The 24,149-nt window shown below is 42.4% G+C and overlaps 1 protein-coding gene and 1 long non-coding RNA gene across 2 annotated transcripts in view; one reads left to right on the top strand and one right to left on the bottom strand.

Moving 5' to 3' along the window:
* nr6a1a (nuclear receptor subfamily 6, group A, member 1a) overlaps positions 1-24,149 on the top strand; it is a 126,338-nt gene that overhangs the window by 33,582 nt on the left and 68,607 nt on the right. The window lies entirely within an intron of this gene.
* Positions 1,243-14,163, bottom strand: LOC148189830 (uncharacterized). The gene is made up of 2 exons (XR_015776506.1): positions 13,798-14,163; positions 1,243-1,870 (listed from the first exon to the last, which is right to left on the bottom strand). It is a non-coding gene; the product is annotated as an uncharacterized LOC148189830 (long non-coding RNA).

Here is a 24,149-nt window from a genome sequence, read left to right on the forward strand (position 1 = left end):
TAGTTGAGGGACATACAACTAAAAAAAGTTAGTGTATTATGTTTATCTTAAATAAAAAAGTCACACCTTAGCCACCCCCTCCTCTGATAAATAAAGTACAGTCCCACAGCACTGGCACGCAAGCTATACGAAAATCAATATCGGTTTAATTGTACACTAAATTTCAATAGTGTTTCCTCTTTAACAGCAAAATAGCTGATGGAGGCAGCGGTAGAGCAGCAGCTCCACTGTTCAGTGGAGTGATATTGAATTTTTTAAGTGGCTTAAAAGTAATCAATGAAGGCAGAGTTTGCTCAGCGCCGTTTGATTATATGTATGTGACGTGGTGGTTTTCTTCACTGAAGTTATTAAATAAACTGTTATGATTGTAATGTGGTCTATATCATAGCTTGTGTAAATATTATAGGTCTATAGTAACTAGCTGAAAGGGGGCATATCTCCACCTGCCGTGGTGGAGTCAGACATACTCCCATCAATAAATGGATTCTCCTTCTCTACCTGTAAACTGGGACAAAGGACAGTAGTCCTTTAGTAGTTGTAACTGTACCTCCTCTAAACTGTGCATGTAAATGTACTGACTGTAAAACTGTAAATGTTTGGGAGGACAGCTGGTAATAACAATTTAAAAAACCCCAACTTCAGTGCTTAGACATCGTGTTTGGTGACATCAATACATGGCAAGAAAAACTTTACCTTAATACGTAACATTACTGTTGGCATGTTGTATTTTGAGGCACACATGAAGTGCTGCGGTGGAACTTCATGGCTGACTGGTTACTGAGGTGTTTGAACCGCAGTCTGCATTCATCGATCAGTGAGTTATTCTCATGTAAACCCACCGACAGCAATGAATGTTTATTGCAGCCTTAAGAGTGCACGCCTCCTGTGTCACAGCTGATCTGGTGTCTGCTGAAATGTGTCTCTGCGATTCCAGCCCACTGAAGGTCACGGGCTTGAGCTGTCGTCCACCCACAGGCTCCGGTTCTGCATTTTACCCCGCACAAGAGCAAAACTGAAATAACTCTCAATGTATGCTTTCCAGAGGATCATGTGTGCGGTGGCATCCCTCAGGGTACAGTCAACGGTCGATGGTTTTGGTCAGAGATCAAACTCACCGACAGCGTTGAATGTTCACCGTGGGCACCAGGAAGGACACTGTGTCTCGCCGTTGGTTTGTTTGATTGAAGGCAGCTTTTTAAGTTGTCATAGAAAATCAACATATGCAACATATGAGTAACAAAAAACAAGCGACCTAGTTTATTTTCATTCGTCGTCAGCTTCTCTTTGTCGCTGCAGTTAGACTCAGACAAGTGGAAAAATCATAGACATGCTCGCCTGTCCCATGCTCGCTGGTTTCCATCCAAACCACAGATATTTAAAATGTTTGCAGTTCAAATCTAAACATGTATTTTTTTTTTTTTTGTTCGATGTCAGACCTGTCAGTGATTTTACGGCCACCCCAGCTGTCAACACATGGCTATAACAATGGAAAATGCTTTGCAGTTTACTTACTAATGTGAACTGTCAGCAAGAAAGACATGCCAGATATAGCTGTATGCTGTGGGTATCACAGTGCTGTGTGTGTGTGTGCATGTGTGTAGCTGTTTGGGCTTCCGTGTTTCTCTTGGCTTGTGCGGAGCAACACCATGCCAAGGCGTGTTACCACCCATGTCGGCTCACAGGTTCAAATAATGTTGATGAGAAGCCAGCAGGAGTGAGGTGAGGCGGTGATGCAAAGGTTTTGGTTTCCTTAAATAGCCATGCAGACATGGAGAATGCCGTCATCGTTGTCATCATCCTCACCTTCTGCAAAACTACTAATAAAACTCTCATCTGCCTCCGCCGAGCCCAAGCTTCTTTCACCTTCAGCCTGCAGCAAGAAGAACAAAAAAAAACAGGAGGAGGGATCAGAAGTGGAATGAATAAAAGGACAGAAGACGAGGTCAGTCAGGCTCGTGGAGGGGGGCAAATTGGCACAAGCGTGATCACAGAACACCACTGTGGCCCCACAGTTTAAACTAGTGCACTGCAGTGTTGAGCTAGTTAGAGATTACTGTTCCCCTCACCCTGCGCTGAACCTCAGCTACTGCTCTGGGAGTGCGCCTTCCTGTGTTCGCCTCTTTGAGGTTGGAAAAATCATGCAGTCATGTTTTATTAATGCCCTCTCTGTCTGTCTGTCTCTCCTTTTTCTGTCTTTCTCTCCCCGGTTTTGCCTGCTTCCCCCAACACAAGAAAAGATTTAGAACACTGTATTTTGTTTGTTCTGCATCCTCTTTTTGGCGGCATATTTTGGCATTTTATGTAGGTTGGGGTTTTGATTTGAAGACGCGCTGAAACCTGTTAGGGAGGTGGTGAATAGATGATGCAACTCATTGTAGAGAGATTTGTTGCAGTTGTGCAGGATCCGTGTTCTGTTAGATCCATCTGATGGAGAATGAGAGGATTGGATGTGCAGATTTTCTGTGTGTTCTCGACACACCGCAGGCTCTCAGAGACGAGACACACTCTCCTGCTTTCTGCATAATGAATGAACACTTTGGGAAGAGAGAGGCACAGTTCACTTTCTCCTGCTTTGACACAGTTGACTGACCTTGGAGGAGACGTCATTATTACCGCAATATGATACAAAAACATTTGTCAATTTCATGTGTTCCACTACTTATTGTCCTCGCTGTCATTTCTCCTGTCTCCACCCAAACAAAGGTCCAAAAGTCTGGAGATGAATTAGCCTTGATAATTTTTGTCACCTTGAATCAAAAAAACCAACAGTGTTGAGCAAGGCTTTTGAAGAAATATATGTATTATTGCTATTTTTTGGACAATAGCTTTTGGTTTTCGTTGATATTAACCCTTTGAAACCAGGAACAACATCAGTTTTCTTGTGCTGCGTTTAGATGCCTTTCACATGCAGTTAAACCTTCGAAACCCAAGGGAATGGGATTGATTTCTTTTGGCTAAAAAGGCAACGAGCAAGTTAGGCATGACATGCCCCACAAGTTAAGCAAAAATGCGCAAAGAAATTGATTAAAAATTATTGATATTTTTAAGAGAGAGATTGAAAATTTAGGATTTGGGATTGGGAATTTTCATGTAATTCCTACCTTGTAACTTCCTGCTTGAAAAAAAAAAAATCAAGCCAATTTGCTCTGTTTTCAAAGGGTTACTAGTTTAACCCACAAGTCATGCCCCCCCCCCCAGTTTATCTTATCTCTAAGAAGCTCTCACTAGCTAGATGCCTCTTTGGCTCCCTTTTTTTCAAAGAATAAATTCCTCCACATTTTCCCTAATTTCTCCTTGTGTTTCCACTCACAGACAAGGTGGGAATTAATTTTTTTTTTCTAGTCCCTCTGGCTCGGGCTTCAGTGGCTTCCCTCTTTGGCACTTATGCTGTTTGGCTTCACGCCTGAGACATAGAGGCTTTTTTCATTCTCAAATATCTCTCCCTCCATTCCCCTTGCTTTTTTTTTCATTTGACTTGACTTCCGCTCTCCCTGCACTCAGGAGAACTTATGGGAAGTGTATGTTAACTTGCTGCACGCACGCTGACTTATTCATCGGTTTGAGGCGTGGCTGTACTTTGGGGTTCTTGATAATACCGCTGTTGGTGCACTGCCCAGAAACTTTGCATAACTGACAAACTTGCAAAAGTATAGCGTGTAAAAATAGCTGGGCGAGCATGGGAGCCTGACAGGGCTAGAGTGAAGAGTGCAACAGTGTGACTGAACCAGTGTGAACCCTGCGTCGTCAGCACATTCCAGGGGTTGGACAATGAGAAGCACACAGTGTACTCTGTGTCGTGTTGCCTGCATAGCTGGCTGGTGCGCAGCCAGAACTCCGTGCTGCCTGAAACGAGGCCAACACACATGCACTACATTCAGCAAAAATGAGCTCAAATTCTTAATGTCAGTGAATCATGCATGTCAGTTATGATAGGACTGCATGGATTTGACACAGTTCTAACTGGTTTGTTGTTTTGAAAAGGTGAACTGGAGGTCAGGGTAAGATTAGACGCAACTCAAAAGTAGATCAGCACATGCAGTTATCAATGTAACCATGGTGCGGGGGTTTCTCTGTGGATAGGATTAAGCCTTGTATAAGGTTTAAGGACCTAAACGCTGGCTAAAATATGAAGATATGTTCTTGTAATGTTCTCAGACTACAACCTCAGGGGAATTTACTTGATGCACTAGGAACAAGAACTATATCACTGTGTTAGAGCTTAGGCTAGTTTTGGTTAAACTTTTTTTTTTAATTTGAAAAATCTTAGGAATTAAAAACATTGGCTCAGGAACCAATCCAGGAGTCCCTGGATAAAAGCAAGGCCTAAAATATACCCCTAAAAGTTTTGGAAAAGTCATGGAATTATGTTTCACAAAGCTGTAAAATAAAACATAATGTGATCAACAATAATTTCTGTTTTTTCAGTTACTGACTGATAAATGGTGTAATTTTTGGTGATGTATAGCAAACATGCCTTCCAAAAATCCTTTAAAAAAAAATTCTTTAAAAATTACCAGATTGTTTTTTTTTTTAAAGAAAAACAAAACAAATTGCCAAATTCTTTTTTTTACAAATCAAAGAATTTTAAAGAAAAATAATGGCCCAATTTTTTTTTTTCAATTGAAAAAAAAATCACCTTAAAAATTTGTTAAGAAAAAAATGGCCAAAAATTTCAAAAAGAACATAAAAGAGAAAGAGAATGTATGGTCTTAAAAATTGCCTCAAAGTCATGGAAAGTTATGGTTAAAAATGTGTATGAAACCCTATAGATGAATGTATGCACCCATCCACAAACTGATTCCTGTCATGGCCTAGCCGTTTTTATTGGGAAACAATTCTTTCACTTTTCATTTCACACTGTTAGTACTTCACAGAATGTCCGGGGCTATGACAAGATATACACCAGTGACAAAATCTGATGAGGAAATAAGAAGCATCCATTCCCGCCATTCAGAAACTTGCTTAACATCTGTCCACTTCCTGTGACAGTGAAAACGTTTAGCTCACATAACTGTACCCACAGTTAACCTGACACTCCCAGCATGGCTCAGATGCCTGCTCGAAAAATACTCAAGCTGGGTGTCTGCCAGCGTTTGCACTCACACACACTCCCATCCCTTCATGCCTCTCGACAATTATTATTATACAATCCACTGGCACCGCAAGACATCTCCTAATGGAAGAGCATGAGGAGATTAAATCGGCAAAATCACTCATGCCGTGAGTGATCCTCTTCGTGGGCAAACTCAATCAAATTCAACAAATATGCCTTAATTGCTGTGTCAGTCACAAAATAGGCTTTAAGTCAGATTGGACATTTTAATATCAGCTCCAATGAAGAAGTTTCTAATGAGATTTAGCAGCGCGGCGGGTTCTTGCGGTATCATATGTAGCTGTCACACTGCTGCGTCTGTTGTCACACAGTTGTGATTTGTGTTTGATATAACAGTGCTGATATAGAATAAAGTCACTAACTAAATTATGATTAGATAGAAGACACCAACAAGGGCTTAGTGGTGGCATAAATATTCACTACATATGATGCATGATGTCTTTTAATTACTTACACATTCAGAATGAACTAAAACTGCTCTGGCTGTATTTTGGAATACCTTAAAACAGTTTAAATGTAGTGAAACCTTTTGCTCTGTGCAACTGTGGTATAAATTAATAAATGGTGTTATATTAACTTATTTGGTGTAATTTCAGTACCTTGAATCCATTTTTATTGAGAGAAGACTGCACATGATTAAGATTTTCTTTTTCTGGCATGTTTTTTCATTTTGACAGTGAGAGTAGAGACTAACAGGAGTCACGCTTAGGAAGATCAGATGGCATGTGACAAAGGTCACTGGACTCAGCGCGGTTGTAGCAGTTACTGTATTGGTCTCAAAGTTCTGGAGTTCCCCTTATCATCTTTACAAACACAAACTGGCACAATGCTGGCGCAAAATAGCCCATACGAACAGCTTCAATTCTGCCACACAGAAAAACCAATGATTAAATTAACCCTGTCTGTGGGGAAAGCAACAGAATATTTACAGGACTTTTTGAATGGTCAAGCATGGTTTGACAAGTCTTAAGCCCCTTTTACCGAGAGATCCTGCCATCTGCTGGAAAGAAGCTTCGCCATTTCGCCTACTTTGCTTTTATACATTGAAACAAACAACACTGGCAGAATGCTGCTGCAGTGTGTGAATTTTAGACAGCATACTGGTGCTCCACAACCAAAAAATAGCAGGACGTGTAATTCTGGTTGCAACGGTATGAGATTTTCATGGTATGAAAAGCGTCTCGCAAAATATTGTGGTTTCTTAATATTCGGAATGAAACCATGACACTGTTATCATTGTAAGTTACAATGACAATTGAAATAATACTTATAGGTTAGTTATTGCCTTTTTCCCATGTTTTTCAAAGAGATCATACCAATTTTCTCACCTCTGAAGGTTTAAAAACTTAAGGTATCTGAAAAGCACAAGAAAAGTGATGTTGCTCCAGGTTTCAAACACATGAAACTTCTTTTTTAGTGGAAATATGTGTAAAAGGTTTGACAGGTTGTTGAGAAGAGAAGAGAAGATTCTCCTTCTGGTTGCAGTTTAAATACTATAGATAAGAAAAATGTACAGAGTATGATAACCGTCAATTTTGATACGCAGGTATAGCTTAAAACTGGTACAGTGCTGCAACCCAGCATGTACAATAATAGCATCAGTGTCTTGTGTGTGTGTGTGTGTGTGTGTGTGTGTGTGTGTGTGTGTGTGTGTGAGGATAGTCTAATCATGCCCACTGTTCCCTTTACACAGACGGCTCTTTTACTACCTCCGCTACCAGCTTAACAGAGGAACATCTCTCCCCTCATTCTGTGTCCGTACCTCTTAAACTGAACTGAGGCTGAATAACGGCACAGCATACCCACCTTGATCAGGCTTTCTAAGGGGCTTCAGTGTGTTTCTTTGGATCTTGAGGTTCTTTAAACGATTTGTGACCATTGCAAAGCCACACTGGCTGAACCTGGGTGCAGGCAGCAGCGTGCAGGCAGCAGCGTCCAGCCAGGCCCTGCTCCAGCGTCGGGACTCCTTCAGGCGGAACGCCAAGCCTCGCCAGAAAAGCCCTGCCTCCACGTGCTGTGGATCATCCTGCCAAGACTCCACGGGTTTCATTTGCAACCTTAACCGTGGTGGAGCCGGCTCCTGTCTGTGCTGCAAGCTACTCTCTCAGCTTTAGCCTGTGACTCTGTTTTGATGGTGACATACAATTTTTGCCCCTCCACCCCGTCCTCCATCTTCTCCTCAGTTGTTTTTCACAGCAGCTAGTATCCTCACCCTCTCCTGCTCTGATTGACGTGCCTGTCTGCCTGCCCTGTTTTTCTCTCTGTCTCTGTCTTTTCTCTCTCTGCCTTGCACCTTTGAACCCGCCGCTGATGCACTTGATCACGTCACGTCAGTCTGGCTCTGCTTGACTTATCCACTCCCGCAGCATGCCTGAGAGAACTTGCACTGTATGTCACACTCCTCTCTCTTCTCCAAAGCTTTGTCGGCTCATTTCAGTCATGAGCGCTGAGGCTGATGAATATGTATCCCGGGCTCTTTTTCTCAGCAGTTTTGAGGATCTCTAACAAAGCGGGATGAGAGAGCTCTTTGTGGTTGTCTTCTGGATTTAACCGTGACATTTCTCTGGAGCCTGCTGCCACTTTTTTTATCTTCAACAGACTTTATCCCCAGGTCAGACTCGCGGCCCCCTTTGAACGCCGGCATTGTCAAAGCTCACACCCAAAAATCCTCGCCGCAACTATCATATTTCGTTTTTCGGGAGTCTGTTTGAATCTCGGGGCCTTAATTGAGTCATTAAAGCAAAGCAGAAATATGTTGCCAGATACAAACAAAAGTATCCTCAAGGAAACCCGAACAAAAGGTTATACAACACTCACTTATGGCACATAATCCATGTGTTTAATCTGCCGGGTCGTCGCAGTGCAGTGGTGGGTTCGTCGGCGAGCAAAGGGATCAGCATTTCCCTCTTGTGCCCGGCGCTCGAACTCGCCGCGCCCCGCACTGCAGTAATAAACAGCAGGGGAGCAGGGAACCGGGCCATCACCACCATCATCGTCATCTTAAACACCCCCCATCTCCGGCGCCCTCCCCACCCACAAAGCAGGGAAGCCTCACACTGAGAGATTTGGAACTAGCATGGAGCAGGGGAGCAGAGGAGTGATAATCACAGGCGGCAATACTGATTTCACATTTCCGTTATCAGCGGGAGCCAGCAGGGTGAGCCAGCATGGGAATGACCTGGATACTGATCGACCTTTATTCTGCCGAGAAGCTGCCGGTGCCACCTCACGGCCAGACAGACCATCTGAATCATGTCGCTGCTGTGTTTAGCGGAAAGAGAAGGAATCACTTGTTTGAAGCAAAACATTTTAGTGTCAAAATGGAGGCGCAACCTGAAAAATAATCTGTCAACAACCTCTAGTGCAGCACATAAAACACTGACAGATACATAATACAAACTTTTGCACCTTAAATGGCTTCATTTTGATAGTTTTCTTTTTAACACTGACATTTTTGCTGCAGCTAAAACCAGAGAGCCTAACACTGGCTCCGTGCTACACCTTCCAGACTAAACACAGTCATTATCCTCTCTGCATGTTTTGTCTACGGGGCCATTTTATTCCCATAAAGCTACACTACCCATTTTTTATTTGCGTGACAAACATTACAAAGCATTGTGCCCCGTCCCAGTGGGGGAGCGTGTCGCTGCGATGCACTAGCAGGGACACTGTGTCCTTAATGCGCTGTACAGCGCTTTGTGCTCTGTTGACCCAAACAGCTCTGCCTAAGCCAAAGTTAAGCTCATCTTTTTGTCCCACTGTATGTTTGAAAGACAGGCGACCGTTCACTCGGCTGTGGATAAAACACATGCAGCTCATGTATGATATTTTTAGGGATGCAGAAATGCATGGCGGCACATGAACACTGCGGTATAAGTCGGGGATGCTTGAGTCGAACATTGCGGCGGTTAGAATCGGCTGATCCTCTGCATAGCAGTTTGACGACTGTGCAGCAGGGTTGTTGAGGCCAGTGCTTTGGAGAGTTGCTCAGAGACTTAACCCTCCTCCTCGGCACCTTCCTCCTCTCTAGCAGAGGAAAATCTCTGCTGAATTCATGTCTCCTTTCAGATTTCTAAGAGGCGTTAAACCTTTCTGGATTAAAGAAGGTAATCTGACAGGCAGAAGATTGTATTAGCTGGAGTGTTGGCAGAGCTTTTAATTTCTCCTCTTTTCATTTCCCCCCTCTCAGCCTGCCTCTCCTGCTGACCTGCTAGATGGTATTATTGTATTTTTCCTTTGAATTACAGCAAAAACATCCACATCTTCCCTACCATTCGTTCTCTTCTCCCCTCTCACATGCTCTCTATCCCACTCTTTCCATATCTCCCCTCAGAGTCTCTCTCTCTCTCTCTCTCTGTCTCTCTATCCAGTTCTTCCAGCAGTGACAGCATACTTGTGTGAACCCATGATTTATCATTTGCTAATCCGTGATGATTATGGAGCTTTCCACACGGCCCTTATCTGTTGCTGAGCCCGCTTTTCACTCCATAGCTGCCAATTATCTTTCAGGCAGCCTGCAAACAGACCTGTCTCTGTCAGCCAGCTGCAGCCACCACCACCACCACCACCAAGGCCTCTCATGCTCCACACACCTAAGTACGCATCCACAGACGCACCAGTGACGGGGTATTTTTGGGCCAAGTACTGTCATATTGAGAGATCAGATTCAATATTGTGTTTTGTTACGTTCTGCACTTTCACCAAGAGCTTTGACTCCCACTCAGCATCACCTGCAGAGGGCAGGACGCCTGCGAGCGTGATGAGTGGTGCTTAGAGGAGAAGGTTGGGAAGTGCAGCTGAAAAGCAAGCCGTCCATCTCAGACACTTAAAAACTGCTCGACTGGAGCCAGTCACGGCATTACTTCATCACAGAGAGACGACACGGATTAATAACGAGCTGATATGAAACCCACTGCGAGTCATTGTGGTGACAAACGCTGCTGACAGATTCTTAAGCTGTTGATGTGAATATTTATCCTGGACAGCCCTTAATGTGCAGACCTGATATTAATTTCGATACATGTTGCTTTTGGCTAAAAATAAAGCACAGAGGATGCACTGTCACAAGCTTTCACTCATTTGACTTGACATCTTGAAGCTTAGATATTAGTATATTAGCATCAAGGTCAACATTCTGCTGGCGTGCCAAATCTACCACCCACGCAGTCAGGAGCCGAGAGCTGCGATGATGGCGATGCCTCACTGTGACTCATCCGACATTTCCTGTAGCCAGGCGGTGGGACGGTCAAGGTTTGGGTGGGGGGGTGACAGCATGAAGTTAACGGTGAGCAGGGCCTCGCCAGCGGGGAGGGTATGCAGATCACGGCGCGCTCAGCTGACGCGGCGTCCAATTGTCAGTGTAATGGGAAGTGACGTGCACATCAGAGCAATGTGGGTCAGAGCGCCAGACGACCAGCCTGCGGCCTGTATCTGCTCCGCCTGTCTAATCTGCTGTAGCCTGACCAGACGAGACTCTCTAATCGACCCTGATATTCACTGAACACACATTACCATCTCTCCTCACGCTCAGGAACGCAAACATACGCACACACACGCACACATATGCACACACACTCGGGACAAAGGGAGTTCTTTAACTGAGATACTAAATTAAGAAATTTAAATGTAGTGGGAAGAAAGTAATTCTCTTGAAATCATTATTTGTGAAGAGGATTGTAAAAGCGACACAGTTTGAGTCAAAGCTTCAGCAGATATCACGTTGGCTACCTTTTTCTGAACCAAGACAAATCATAATTTATTGAAAGTGTATAAATCCAGATTTGACACTTTTTCTTATCTCTTCATCTCAACCTTTGATGTCCAGTATATGCACAGTATTTTCCACGCCCTTGTGCTTTTTCAATCATTCGTGCAGACGGCTAAATATAAGTGCTGATGTGTGGTCTCCCTGCAGTGTGATATAGATTGAGTGATTGAAAATGGGTCAGATGGACTCAGTTTAACAGGATTCCCATGACACGGTCAGAAGCTGGTGTCTGATGGGAGGAAGAGGAAGAGAAAGGCTGCAGCGGCAGTAGTGGTGGTGGAACAGAAAAAAAGCGCAAACTTACTTTTGCGAGTGTTTGCTTAGCACCTGTGTATGGACTTAACGACCCCATCGTAGCCAGAGGGAAGTGACACATGGGGGCCTTGAAGTGTTTTGACATTTTCTGCTCAAACAGGTTTTTTACGGCCAGGGGAAGAGGCCCGGAGGAGTTCAGCCTGTGCGAATCTGCCTCTGCCTCATCAAAGGCAGTAATTTCCTGTTCATTTCAGGCCCCCATCCCCCATCCCAGAGCTCTTGTCTGCTAATCCCACCCTTGCAAAACTGCCCCCAACCCCCACCCCGGGGCCCCCCTGCTGGTGTCCTGCCCGCCTGTGCTTCAGCTAGCTACACTCCAGGGCTGGGGGACTGGGGAGGCTATACGCTTTGTGTCAGCATGCTCGCGGCTGAGCGCTAACAAATCCTCATTGTCCCGCGCGGGAGTGGTGACAGAGGGGGGTGGGGGGGGCACCGCTGTCTGGTTTCTATTCAAATCCAGGTACACACACAGGCCTGGGAGGGAGCAAGGGGTGCAGAGGGGCTTACAGAGCCGCGAGCTCCGGGATCAAAGTCCGTCCAGACCTCGGCTCAGGCCGGGGGCCGACGCGCGGGGTCACAGGAGCTGCTTACACAACCACTGCCTCCCCTGAACCCACTGACGACACTCACTGATCAACAAGTGGACTTCATTAAAATCATCAAAATGCTGTGTAGCCATTTTAGGCACCGAAAGGCCTCAAGTTCACCCCCCCAGAGTCCATGTGTTATCATTTAGTCAACAAAGGACTTTGGCTACCTGTGATCCATAAGTAACTGTGCTGTCACTGCTGTAGCAAGAACAGGCTGTTTTTTTCTCATCTGGAGACACAGCAGTGTGTTAAAGGCTCGATGTAGTCTACATAGTTCGGAGGCCTGCGTTTCAGTGACGCCTTCACTGAAAGCCTGTGTTGATTGGGGTTGTGGAGTGTATGACTTGTGTTGCCTGTGATGAGGGCTGATGTGTATCTGAGTAACAAGACTCTACATGTACAGGCATTTCACAGAATGACTCTGCTCACTCACACACACACACACACACACACACACACACACACACACACACACACACACAGAGTTTTCTAATTAATGTTTTCCAGACCTCAGCCAGGACTGTTGTTTTTGTTTTGTTTTTTTTTTTTTTTTAAATTCGTAAGTGATGACACTTGTTTTTCAGTTCCTATAGCAGCTGTGCAGAGCTTCAAAGACCCGCACTCTCTCTCATCATCACCAGCTCTCAGATATCAACCCAGACTTATTTAAGTGTTGTTTGTTCGCCCTGATGTTAAGCCTTCGCGCTGTCTGTGAATGTGTTTTTCTGAAGCCGTGGCGTACATCTGTGATCTGGGGCGATGTTTTTCTTGGTTGTTGCTACTCCTTCACACACTCAGCTTTTGCAGTGGATTAAGAGCTTTGGACAAAAGCAGACCGGAACAAAAAAAAAAAAAATACATATAGGGGCGGTCAGTATTTCCTGTCACTAAATACATTCCAAACCCAGCTACCCCCACGCAAGCCGGCGGGGAAAACCAATGAAAAGGGGAATAGAAAAAACTACCTCTGCGAAAATTACAGTCTCTCCTATTCTTCCTCTTTTAGCGCCGTCTATATTTAACCACCTCCTACATCTACACTTCCTTTGCTGCATTTTCCTCTCTTCACCTTAGTCATTTGTTAACTCACGCAAGTCACTGAGCAGCTTTTTGAATTTTTGATTTAAGCGCTGCTTGAAAAAGCAAAATTTCTATGCAAAAATGTTCCAAGTGATGCAAGGGAAATAATTCTCAGCAGATTCCAGCTGACGCCTCACGTGGATATTTTTCGACCTGCAGAGCACGCTGCTCAAAACCTGAAAAAGGGGGAAGGTGAGCACTCGGAGAGGTGGCCATGAAGTGAAGCATGGTCACCTCTAACCTCAACCGCAACTCTTACCCTCACCCTGGCGCTAAAGGCGGGGTCTCCCCTCCCCTCGCGGAGCAGAGCAGCAGCTGGCTGACCTGTCCCTCTGCTGCAGCCTCTAATGGCTGACCTGCCCTGTCTGGACGGCCCTGCTCGCTTTTGTCTACTGTCTGGCTCAGTTCCTCCCAGTCAAACATCGCTACTGGCTACCGCAGTCCGCATTCCGCATTCCCACAGAGCAAGCTTTAGAAAAAAATAGACACACATACACAGTCACACAAGCACACTCACACACACTTTTTCAGACTTGGCACACTTTGTCCGGCGCATACAATCTCTCTGTCTCCCTCTCTCGCACATATACATCCTTTTCAAAACTCTCCCACACACAGAGTCTGCTTTCACACGTCCACAGTTTCAGACAAACTGTACCAAACACACACGCACACACACACACACACACACACACACACACACACACACACACACCATGAACAGATACAGTACTTGTGCCTACTAGAAGTGGAAATAAAAACTTTTCATACATTTGCTTTGAAGAAACGGCAGTGTTTGAATGACATTTCTGAATGTAGCTACAGCTTTTTACATGAGAATGAACATCAGTTTAACACAAAAAAGTGGAAAAGTGTCAAAGGCAAGTGTTTAATCAGTGGAGTTGGAAAGGCGGAATAGTTGAGATACTTACCTAAAACGTGGCCAAAAGTTCAGCAGCGTGAATCTGTTGTGACTGGATGGCAGGAAAAAACAAACAAACAAAAAAAAGAAAACACAAGAGCGAAAAGCCTCCATATTGAGGGACAAGCCTCATGTAGACAGGCTAAAAAGTTGCTGCTGAGCGGTTCCTCTCTGTGTCTGTCTGTGTCTCCCTCCTGACACACACTCTCTCAGTCTGATCTCTCTGCCTCTAGTGGGAACTCAGCCAGTAGTTTGGAAATACAAGTGCCTTACAAATCTCTCTCTCTTTCTCTTTCTCCCTCTCTCACCCTCCCTCCCTCTCTCTCTCCCCTTCCGTGCTTCTACATAGGTAAACAAGCACACGGATCCCCACATGCATGCACCCCCCCCCACACACACACAAACACACACACACACACACACAGGAGCCTGACTACGACGCAAGTTATTGAACTGCTCCACATTTTCATGCATGCACTATATATGAGGCAGTTGATGGACAGCAGCACACAGTCATGTGTGGAGCGGGGGCCGCTGTGATTGGCTGCAAGCCTGGGAGCTGAGGGGGGGCAGGGGGCGCTGTGATTGGTCCGAGCTCAGACCATTGAAAGTAGAAGGGTTCTCTATTGAATGGCTGCCGCTCTGGGTGGAGTTTGGGTGACACTGCTCAGGAAAAAAACAACATCCTGAGTTTTGTGCCTATATTGAGTTTTAACTGCTGTGGTTGCACAGTGTGGAGATATTGTGTATATACATTTGAAAAGAATTTATGAATTACTTTTGGGCTTACTTAGAAAGAAAAAAATAACAAGCAATTAAATTAAATATTTTTTGTTAAATAATTGTTTCAAGTCTATAATTCAGCTTTTTGAATTTGGGATAATCTTGAAAAGATATAATATATATTGGATAAACTACATATTCATCTTACAAGGAATCAAATATAATTTGATGTATGATTATATTTTAAGGCTTTTATCGACTTCCACCCTATCCTATCTGTTTATATCATCATCCATTATTGAGTTTTTTTAATTGTTTTTTTGTTTTTGTTGACCAAATAAATAGCCTAACTGATTACCGGTAATAACGTTTTTAAAAAAAGTTAACTCACAAAAATAATCTTGAGTTTCATCCCTGATGTAGGATACTTAGCTTGATTAAAGTTTTTAATATTGACATAGAATAATGAATGTAAAATATTTTCCAGATATTAAACCTCAATGCTGAATTTGAATTGAATGACGCTTGTGCTGAGTCTGAAACTAGAGTGTTGTTTTCACATTCAGCTGTTGAAGGATTAACTCAGTTCAACACCTGGATGTACCTACTAGTTTAGAAGCTAATCACAGGCAAATATGCAATTTACAAAAGTGTAATGTAGGAACTTGAAGACCCATCACAGACACTGAGAGTGAACTTTTCTGTCAGTACGTTTACATGATGTAAGAAAAAGTTGAATTATTGTGTTAGTCCGACTAAAACTGGACTTTTAAAATACACATTAACATGTTATTCCGACTGGAATAGTACTAAGTCTAATTTCTCAAAGTTGGAGTAACACACCCAATATAATACTAATAATAATGCTATTTGGGGTCCATTTACTCTTTGATGTTGATGATCAATCAATCGGACTTGAACTGGCCCAGGTGTTCTGCTTCATAGTCCCTGTGTTGGGCTTTGACCCCGAAGTCGAATAGCAAGAATTTGTAGAAGAAAGCTGTAAAAAAAACAGCAGAAGAAGAATGGAAGAAAGTGAAACATGATTAAGGTACCAGACAAAGAGTAGAGTAGAGTGTGTATGAAATGTACAGCACCGAAAAGTCATCCATGTTGTTACGGTTCGACATGCAACCTGCTTGTCGCCAACTTGTTTGGTATGTGATGTAATAGGTCAACGAAAAGAAGGTCAAATAGCAACTAGCTGAAAGGTAGCATATCTCCACCTACTGTGGAGGAGTCGGACATACCTCTATCAATAAATGGATTCTCCCCCAGTGCTTCTATACTGGGACAAGGACAGTATACCAATTAAATGGCCTAATCGAACTATAAGTAGCTCCACTTAACTGTGCTTGGAAACATACTGAGTAAGTAGTAAACATGTTTTATCAGCCATTGTGGAGTGAGATTATTTTTGTGAAGCTGCTGTATGTGTTAGACAACTGTATTGATTGTTGTGTGTTGTACTGGTGCTGTAATGTGTTTTGTCAAACTGTGAGTATAAATGCTATGTTATGTGTATTTGCGTGATCTTGTACATGAATACCCCAGGAAGAGTAGCTACTGTTTAAAACAGAAGCTAAAGGGTATCTTAATAAACAAATAAACAAACAAACATCTAGTTTCCACTTCTATAATTATTTTAAAGTAAAAATATTTGAATATTTGCAGATTCTAGAAATTTCAAAGACAGAAAAGGAAAACATGTAATTTTAAGAATTTTTATATCACTGTGCATTATGTTACGCATGCTTCTCTGGAACCTGTTATCTCAAAAATGCCTTGAGGAAATTTCCTCAAATTTGGGACAAACGTACACTTGGACTCAATGATATACTGAACAGACATGGTGTTCAAAAGGTCACTGTGACCTCACAAAATGTCTGTGGCCACAAGTTAGGTATTCATACACTAATTAAGACAAATGATAAGGTGAAGACATTTTATATATAAAGTCAACTTCACTATAACATAGGGCTGGGCGATAAAACAATAACGATATCAATTGCAAAATAACTTTTCCTCAATTGAAATACGAGACGTAGTCGATAGAATATTGATAGAATGCATTCTAGCCATGTTTTGACAGACAACATGAACAGCCAGTGATAATAGGAATGGCGGCACGGTGAACTAAATGCAGCAAACTACTTTGACTTCTAGAATACAGCTGAGTGTTTGACAACCAAGTTGTTTGTGCTTCCACAGCATTTTATTATCGCAGATCAAACAGCTGATGATCCGACAGCAGTGCAGTGAGACAGACAAACAGAGCGCAGCTTCTCCTCACAGCACTGAGTGTGTCTGAAACAGACACATTTAAAGAGATGGAAAGTGACTTCTTTCAACATCTACAGACTAGTTTGTGTTAGTTTAATCAGACTTTGGGTGAGTTATTTAGAAACAGCAGGACACATCGCTCTGTGTCTCATCCAGCCGCTCGCGCTGAGCTCTCATTATTATTACCAGGGGCAGGTGTAATGTTTTGGGGGCCTGGGGCCACAGACACATTACCTTATTTTCACCCTTTCTCTAACTGGGAATGTTGGCAGGCTGTTGGCAGCTATAGGAGAAGTAGGACTACTATAAAAAAAAATAAATTCTTTAGTAAAATGATTTTTCACAGAAGATTAACACTAGTTGAAGTCAGGAGAGGTTGGCCTGTTATCAGCACAATGTGCATAAATTTACTTGGAGTTTGTTTAAGATTGAGGTTTTAATTTTTATATAATGCTGGAAAGTTTAATAAATAATAATAAATCATATGTTTATTACACTCCAACATACAATGGTCAAATGAAACTGTGCCAGTGAGCTATAAAGGCGAATTGAAATAAAACGTTCAATTAATGGTGATATTGATTTTAGGTATAAGGTTCAGACCTTTGCTGGGAGGACATTTCAGTAACTAGAATTTTAGTAGAATAGGTCCTCCAGTTGGTGATGCCTGTTCTTCAGAATATCTGTCATTTTTCAATGTTTGACAGAAAATAGATATTTAAATCAAAATTAACCTTATGATATCTTGATATCTCACTTAGGAGTAAAAGAGAACCTTTAAGCTTGACAGAAATAGTGATTTGATGTATATTGTGATGGATATAGATATGGATTAACATGAAAAAAGTATCGTGATAAGCCTTTTTTCCATATTGCCCAGCCCTACTGTGACATCATTATGTTCTACAGAAACACTTTTTGGGCCATTACTCAACAGCATATGTCAGGAAAAAAAGACAAGGCATTTGGTCAGATAGTAAACAAGTGATTCTAATCTTGAAACCGTGCTGATTGTGGAGATGTTTTGTGTAGTGGGGTATGAGGTGTTTGTGAAGCATCCATGTTTTAGAATTTGTAGCTTCTTTGCAGCAACATCCATATTTGAAGAATTGTCTGCCGTCATGGTGACATATGAGTCTGTACAGACATGGATGTAAATTGTAACCTGGCTGGTTCTCAGGGCAATCAAACGAAAGGTGGTAATTCCAGTCAACTACATATCAAAACTTTTACCTATGTATCCAAGCATGTACGGAGGAGTTTTTTAACTCCAAATTTGATTGTTGTTTATGGTGAATTTTTTACAGTACAGCTACTTGTGGGTTCTGTTTATGTGCTGTTGTTTTTTTGTTTTTTTTTAAAGAAAGATTTAAAGAAATAAAGTGTTTGGTGACACTACCAGAACAGTATTGATATGGGGAATTTTAAACCTAACCAAGGCTTGACCTGGACAAATCTTTCATAACACCAGTATATCTAATGCTTATTCTCTAGGGTATTTGCTCAAGATACTCCCTCCTCTACTCCCTAATTTTGGTATTCTTTTTTCTTTTCACTATATTTAAGGTGCATAGTTTGTTATAGATATCAGGGCTATGCATCTTCACTGGTCTCAGGATTCGATTTGATTGCAGTTATCATGTCAACGTTTCGCTTCCACGATGCATCACAATGCATTGCATCCTCAATTTTCTATATAATTGCACATGGTTACATTTCATCAGTCAATACAAGCAGTCATCTCTTTCCGATCTCCCACAATTTAATGTGGAGTTGCTACCATACGGCCCTGGTTGCTACCAGGAAGTTTGCTTGAACTGTAGAACTTTAAGCTGGAAAATCATCGAGCAATGTTACATGCCTATAATCCATTATGTGCTGTCAATGCATCTTTGCAAAATATTCCACATCCATATCGCGGCCTAACTTAGAAAGGATTCATTGAATCACCCCTAATAGTTACAAACAGTTTTGAGAAGTGTAGTAGTGCTCTGCCTTTTTCACATGAAAAGATCTGGCAACCCAACTCACCACTGTCTCAGTATGTTTCCACGCACAGTTAAGTGAAGCTACAGTTAAAGCTCAGTTAGGCCATTTAATTGAACTACTGTCCTTGTCCCAGTATACAATTACTGGGGGAGAATCCATTTATTGATGGAAGTATGTCCGACTCTGCCACAGTAGGTGGAGATATGCTCCCTTTCAGCTAGATGCTGTTTGACCTTCTTCTTGTTGACCTATTACGTCACATACCAAACAAGTTAGCAAATGTCTCCTCGTCTAAAAATGTGTGGATCTTATTCTAGCGCTTGCAATGATGATACCCTTGTCTTGTTTTGTTTTCTTCCCTTCTTCTTTTTTGTTTTCCCATCTTTCTTCTACCAATTTATGCTGTTTGACTTCTGGATCAAACTTCAGCACGGGGACTATGGGGCATGCGCAGCACGCCTTGGCCAGTTCAAGGTGCGCTTGAGGCGTATACATGAATCAGTAAGTTGACCCCCAACCCCATTATCCAGGTGTGTTAGTCTGACTTTGAGAAATTGGACTTATGAATGACTTCAGTTGGACAAACATGTTTACATGTATTTTAAAAGTCCGGTTTTAGTCGGACACAACAATTCGACTTTTTCTAACATCATGTATATGGAGTGTTAGCATGACATGCCAGTGATCTCTTAAGGCTCATTTAAAAACATGGTGTATTGCTAAAATAGAAATATTTTTTTGTGAATGTGCCCTCACAACTCTAGTAGGATAAATATACTGTACGTATATATGTGTGTGTTTTCCTTCCTCCTCAGTGATGACGGCATAGCGAGGCCTGGAGCACTGCCAAGTGCTTTCATTCACACCTGATTAAATCACTCTGACCTGGATAACATGCAGCGCTCCACGCTTGGCAACACGCTGCCTCGCAAGCCTTTTGTTTGGCCTTAACAAAATCCTGCCCTGCCGCCAACTGCCCCCCACTTAGACTGAGATGATATTACCGTAGATACCTCAGCGTATGTTAGGACAGCAGTCTCTCCACCAATTCACTGCCCTCGCCATCCAAAGAACTTACATGTGGTTCATTCACTTGAATCACATCATCACTCACCACATGAAGAGCTTACAGATCTGTGCCCACCTGTGTCTGCACAGTTATGAATTCAGTTTTGTGTTAGGACTGACTCACATCGTATTTTATCACTGCAAATCACACAATGCAGATTTGTTGTCTGTGAAATATCGTTCCTTTACTGCTGTCAGACATAATGCTATAGACGTTTGGGTTTTAGGAAGCAGATGTGCCACAATCTTGGAAGTAGTGTGGTGTTTGGAGATAGCTTCTGGAGACACCTGTGGTGATAAAATGGTGCAGGATTGCTAAAGCCAGACTCCAGCTGGATTTGTACATATTTTGGGCTTGTCGTTGTTTCCACCATTGTGTTTTATTACGGTAACTTTGTTAACTGAATGCATGTTTTAGAGTGGTTGTCTTTTTTTCTTATTTGTCTATTTTTTATATGTTATCGCTTGCAAATCGCATTAGTGGTCCATGATCACAAAATGTGACTAAATAGTCATGGTCTGGAGCTCTGCAAAAGCCCTGCTTTTTTTGTGTGTGTGTATCAGTGTTGGAAATGAACTTTTTTGTCCACCTGCTACTTTGGCTGGTAGACTCCAAAATCTACCAGCCACTCAACAGATAACCATTGTTTTTGGGCTGGTAGCTGAAGTATATCTAGCAGCCACTTGCATATACCACCATCATTTCGCTGGTGGCTGGTACTAATTTCAGACCCTGGTGTCAATGAAGAAAGATGAGAAAGATAAATTTGCATTCTGGACCTTTCTATATGTTGGACACTGAGATCTTCTCATCTACTTCTGCTTTAGAAAGCAAAACATCCCAAAATGTTGGACTGCTCCTTTAAGAAACAAAAGTTTTAAAGTTATGAGCTAGTTGAAGAAAGCCACAATTTCACAGTGACTTTGTTTTTGTATGGCCATGGCTCAAATTGCATCTCCTCCCTTAACACTCACCACTATGTCTTCACATTAGCATGTTGTTCTGTATCGAACACGGCATCTCGGTAAGGGATCAGCTAATTATCCTGGCGGGCCTCTCTCTAAAACACCTCTTTGTTGTGCTAATGCGCTCTCTGTGATAGCATCTCCATCCATAACCTTCTCCATGTGTACAGATAACCTGGAGGGGGAGGAGCGGTGTATGTAGGGCGCTGGGAGTCAGGCAGTGGGGGTTGGAGGGGGTGTTGCTGCAGCATGTCCTGCAGCTGTGCCTACGATGACAAGCCTGTCCTCAACCTGCCCTCTGCCAGACTAAACACAACACACAGCTCTACCTGCAGGGCTCTCAGCCTGCCTTCCCGTTTGCACTTGCACCTGTGACTTTGGCGTGGATGCGGTTTTGGGATCTCAGCGGTACGTCTTCGCATTGCAAGCTGTAGTTAAAGCAGCGCCGGCTCTCTGTTGCAGTGTAATTGGTAGGTTGGCTGCTCGCCGATGTGCACTGGCCTGACTGAATGCACTGAACCAGGTTTTTGTGCCCAAAGCAGTTCTGAGGGAGTCATGCTTGATCTTTCTGGGCCACATGGAAACTAGGTCACTGTGCTGTGCTGTCAGTCGTGTCTCTCTCTTGTTGTGTGTGTGCGTGTAGAATAAAAGTGTAAAATAGGGCTTTTACATAAGGATGGGATGGGTTCCACAGATATGCAGTATTGCTGTTGCGGAGATTCTCTGAAACTGCAGCACAGCCCCCTCTGCACCCCCACCTCACCCCCTTGCGATGCCACACTGGGAGAGAGTGAGATAGGGAGACATAGGGAGAGAGAGAGAGAGAGAGAGAGAGAGAGAGAGAGAGAGAGAGAGAGAGATGAAATTCTCATCCTTGGTTCAGATCCCTAAGAACGCTTGGGAAGGCAGGATCTTATTATCACAGCAAATTTGCAATGTGCAGAGTGGAGGAGATTAGATGCGTCTTGCCTTTGAAGTGTATTTTCCAACCATTGTGCGATGGCAAATTCCATCAAGTGTTGGAGGGAGCCGTGATAAGAGGCACGGGTTATGAATGCTGCGGCATTAAAAGCCGTCATTTGAGCAATAAGATGAAACACTCACAAACTCCTGCTAAATGAAAAATAGTTCTCCTCATTTCAGCACTGTCATTCACAAATGTGTTGTGGAAAAGCCACAGATACTGAAATAACAAGGTGCAATGGATGGCTTGGATAAATATGTCAAAATATGAGGGATAGAGATTATACTTTATGTAAATGATGGGGTATTGACCTTAGAATGGGGGACTCCCAGTCATTTTCCTCTGCTTTTCATACTTGTTCTCCCAATCATTTAATTCATCTCTGAATCGAAAGGGTTAGATTGTTCAAGTCCTTTCTCTTATACACATTTAAAGGGATACTTTGCTGATTTCAACCAGCTCTGTATCAAAACAGTATGGGTAGTATCAAAGCTGTACCTGACCCAGAATTATGCCAGTCAAATCAGATTTGGCTGTTCGATATGAATATTTGACGATCTGTTTATTTTCGGGCTCTGCACATGCAATATAGTAAACAAGCTAACTGCACCAGCAATGGGTTGTACATGTGCAACAAAATCTTTTGCCAACAGTAGATCAAACAACAGCCAGATACTAAATCTTATTAACCCTTTAAAGCGTGCGCACATTGGCTAAATTTCTTTCAAAAATATAGAAAGAAGTCCATGAGCAATTTAAGAAGAGACCCAAAAATTAATAAGAAATTAGTTAAACAAAAAAGAAAAAGAAAATTACCTCTAAATTAACAAAAAAAAAGTAAAACAAGGAAAAAAGTGCTTAAAAACTATAATAATTTTCAGTAACATAATTAAGAATATAATTATTATAATTATATATAAAGTTATAGTTAGAATAATAATTTTTCTTTTTCCCTAGAAATTTCCCCTAGCTTTTTTTCTTTTTATTTCAAAATCTACTAATTTCTTGTTATTTGTGATACATGTCTTACCAAGTTGCTCATTGTCTTTTGTTCCCATGTTCTGAAAGAAATCAAATCAATTAAATACGTGTGAGAAGTGTCTGAAAGCAGTACAAGAAAAGTGATGTCAATCCAGGTTTTCAAGTGTTAAATTAGTGAGCCTCAGTGCTAATTTTAGCTACCTGGCGGCTGGTTGTACCTTTACACTTCATGAACACATAAAAGACTGGCATCGACCTCCACTCCTAACTCCCAGAAAGGATGTGAGAAAGCACATTTCCCAAAATGTTGAATTATTGCTTTAAGTTGCTGTGAGCTGTAAATTCACCACCACTAAGCAGAAGGTCTCTCTTCTCACCTGCTCTGTTCTGCTGCCTGCCTGCCTGTAACTCTCTGAACCAAAGAGTCGCGTGAAAGTCAAAAGCACTCACTCCACAGCAAAATCAGGAGAACAAAACGTCCTCAGAAATACACTGCACAGGAAAAAAAACGGACTGCTCGGCGTGAAGCCGACGGAGGGTCACTGACTGATTATCTCAGTCATCAAGGGGCAGCCCTTGGTAGTATGTGTACAGGAACTGTGATAAACTTCTCTCCATCTAATCACACACACACACACACACACACACACACACACACACACACACAAAGAAACACAGAGTGAAACTCCACTGGATGACATCTTTTACAACATCTGATGGAGTTTCACTGGCTCTTGGGCTGTTGCTTGAACTATTAGCTGTCTTTCCACATTTTCATGTGCAGACACAAAGAGTATAGAACTGTGTCAAGAGACCTACCTGCTCCACTCTCAAACTCTGACTGAAATCCGATCAAACAGTAAAACTTAAGTTTCTGTGCTGCCAGTATCTCTCCTAAAATGTTTCCAGAAACATATTTTAGTGCCCTGTTTAGCTGTAATGGCGAGAGTTGTAAATAGGAAGTGGGTGCTACACTATTTATGCTGGTCAAAATAGAGGCTGAAATAGTGGAGAAGAAACGGTAGAACTAAGCAGCGCTGATCAAATAAAAAACAAGATTCTGTTACTGTGTTACCTTGTTCTCACCACAGATGTTTTCAGAAACTTGTTTTATTTTACTGTTTGACTTTATTACATGACTGCTGCCATTCTCAGCAGGAGAGTTTACTGGTGTGATGAGGCGCAGTGCATTCTGGTAGTTGGAGGTTTTTTTTTTGGTTTTTTTTTTTACCTCTTGAGCAAAGGCAAAGTCCTTTTTCTTCATTTTGTCTGGTTATGTATCAAAAGTATATGTCTTTCTACTGCAGAGACAGCCCAGTTTTCAGGAATTTATCTTTAGGTGATGTAAGGGTCTAAGGGCTAAGAGGGATTTCATATGCTGTAAAGCC

The sequence above is a fragment of the Plectropomus leopardus genome, chromosome 4 (genome assembly GCF_026936395.1).
Source record: "Plectropomus leopardus strain MGB_pleo_1.0 chromosome 4, ASM2693639v1, whole genome shotgun sequence".
Taxonomy (NCBI): Eukaryota; Metazoa; Chordata; class Actinopteri; order Perciformes; family Serranidae; genus Plectropomus; species Plectropomus leopardus.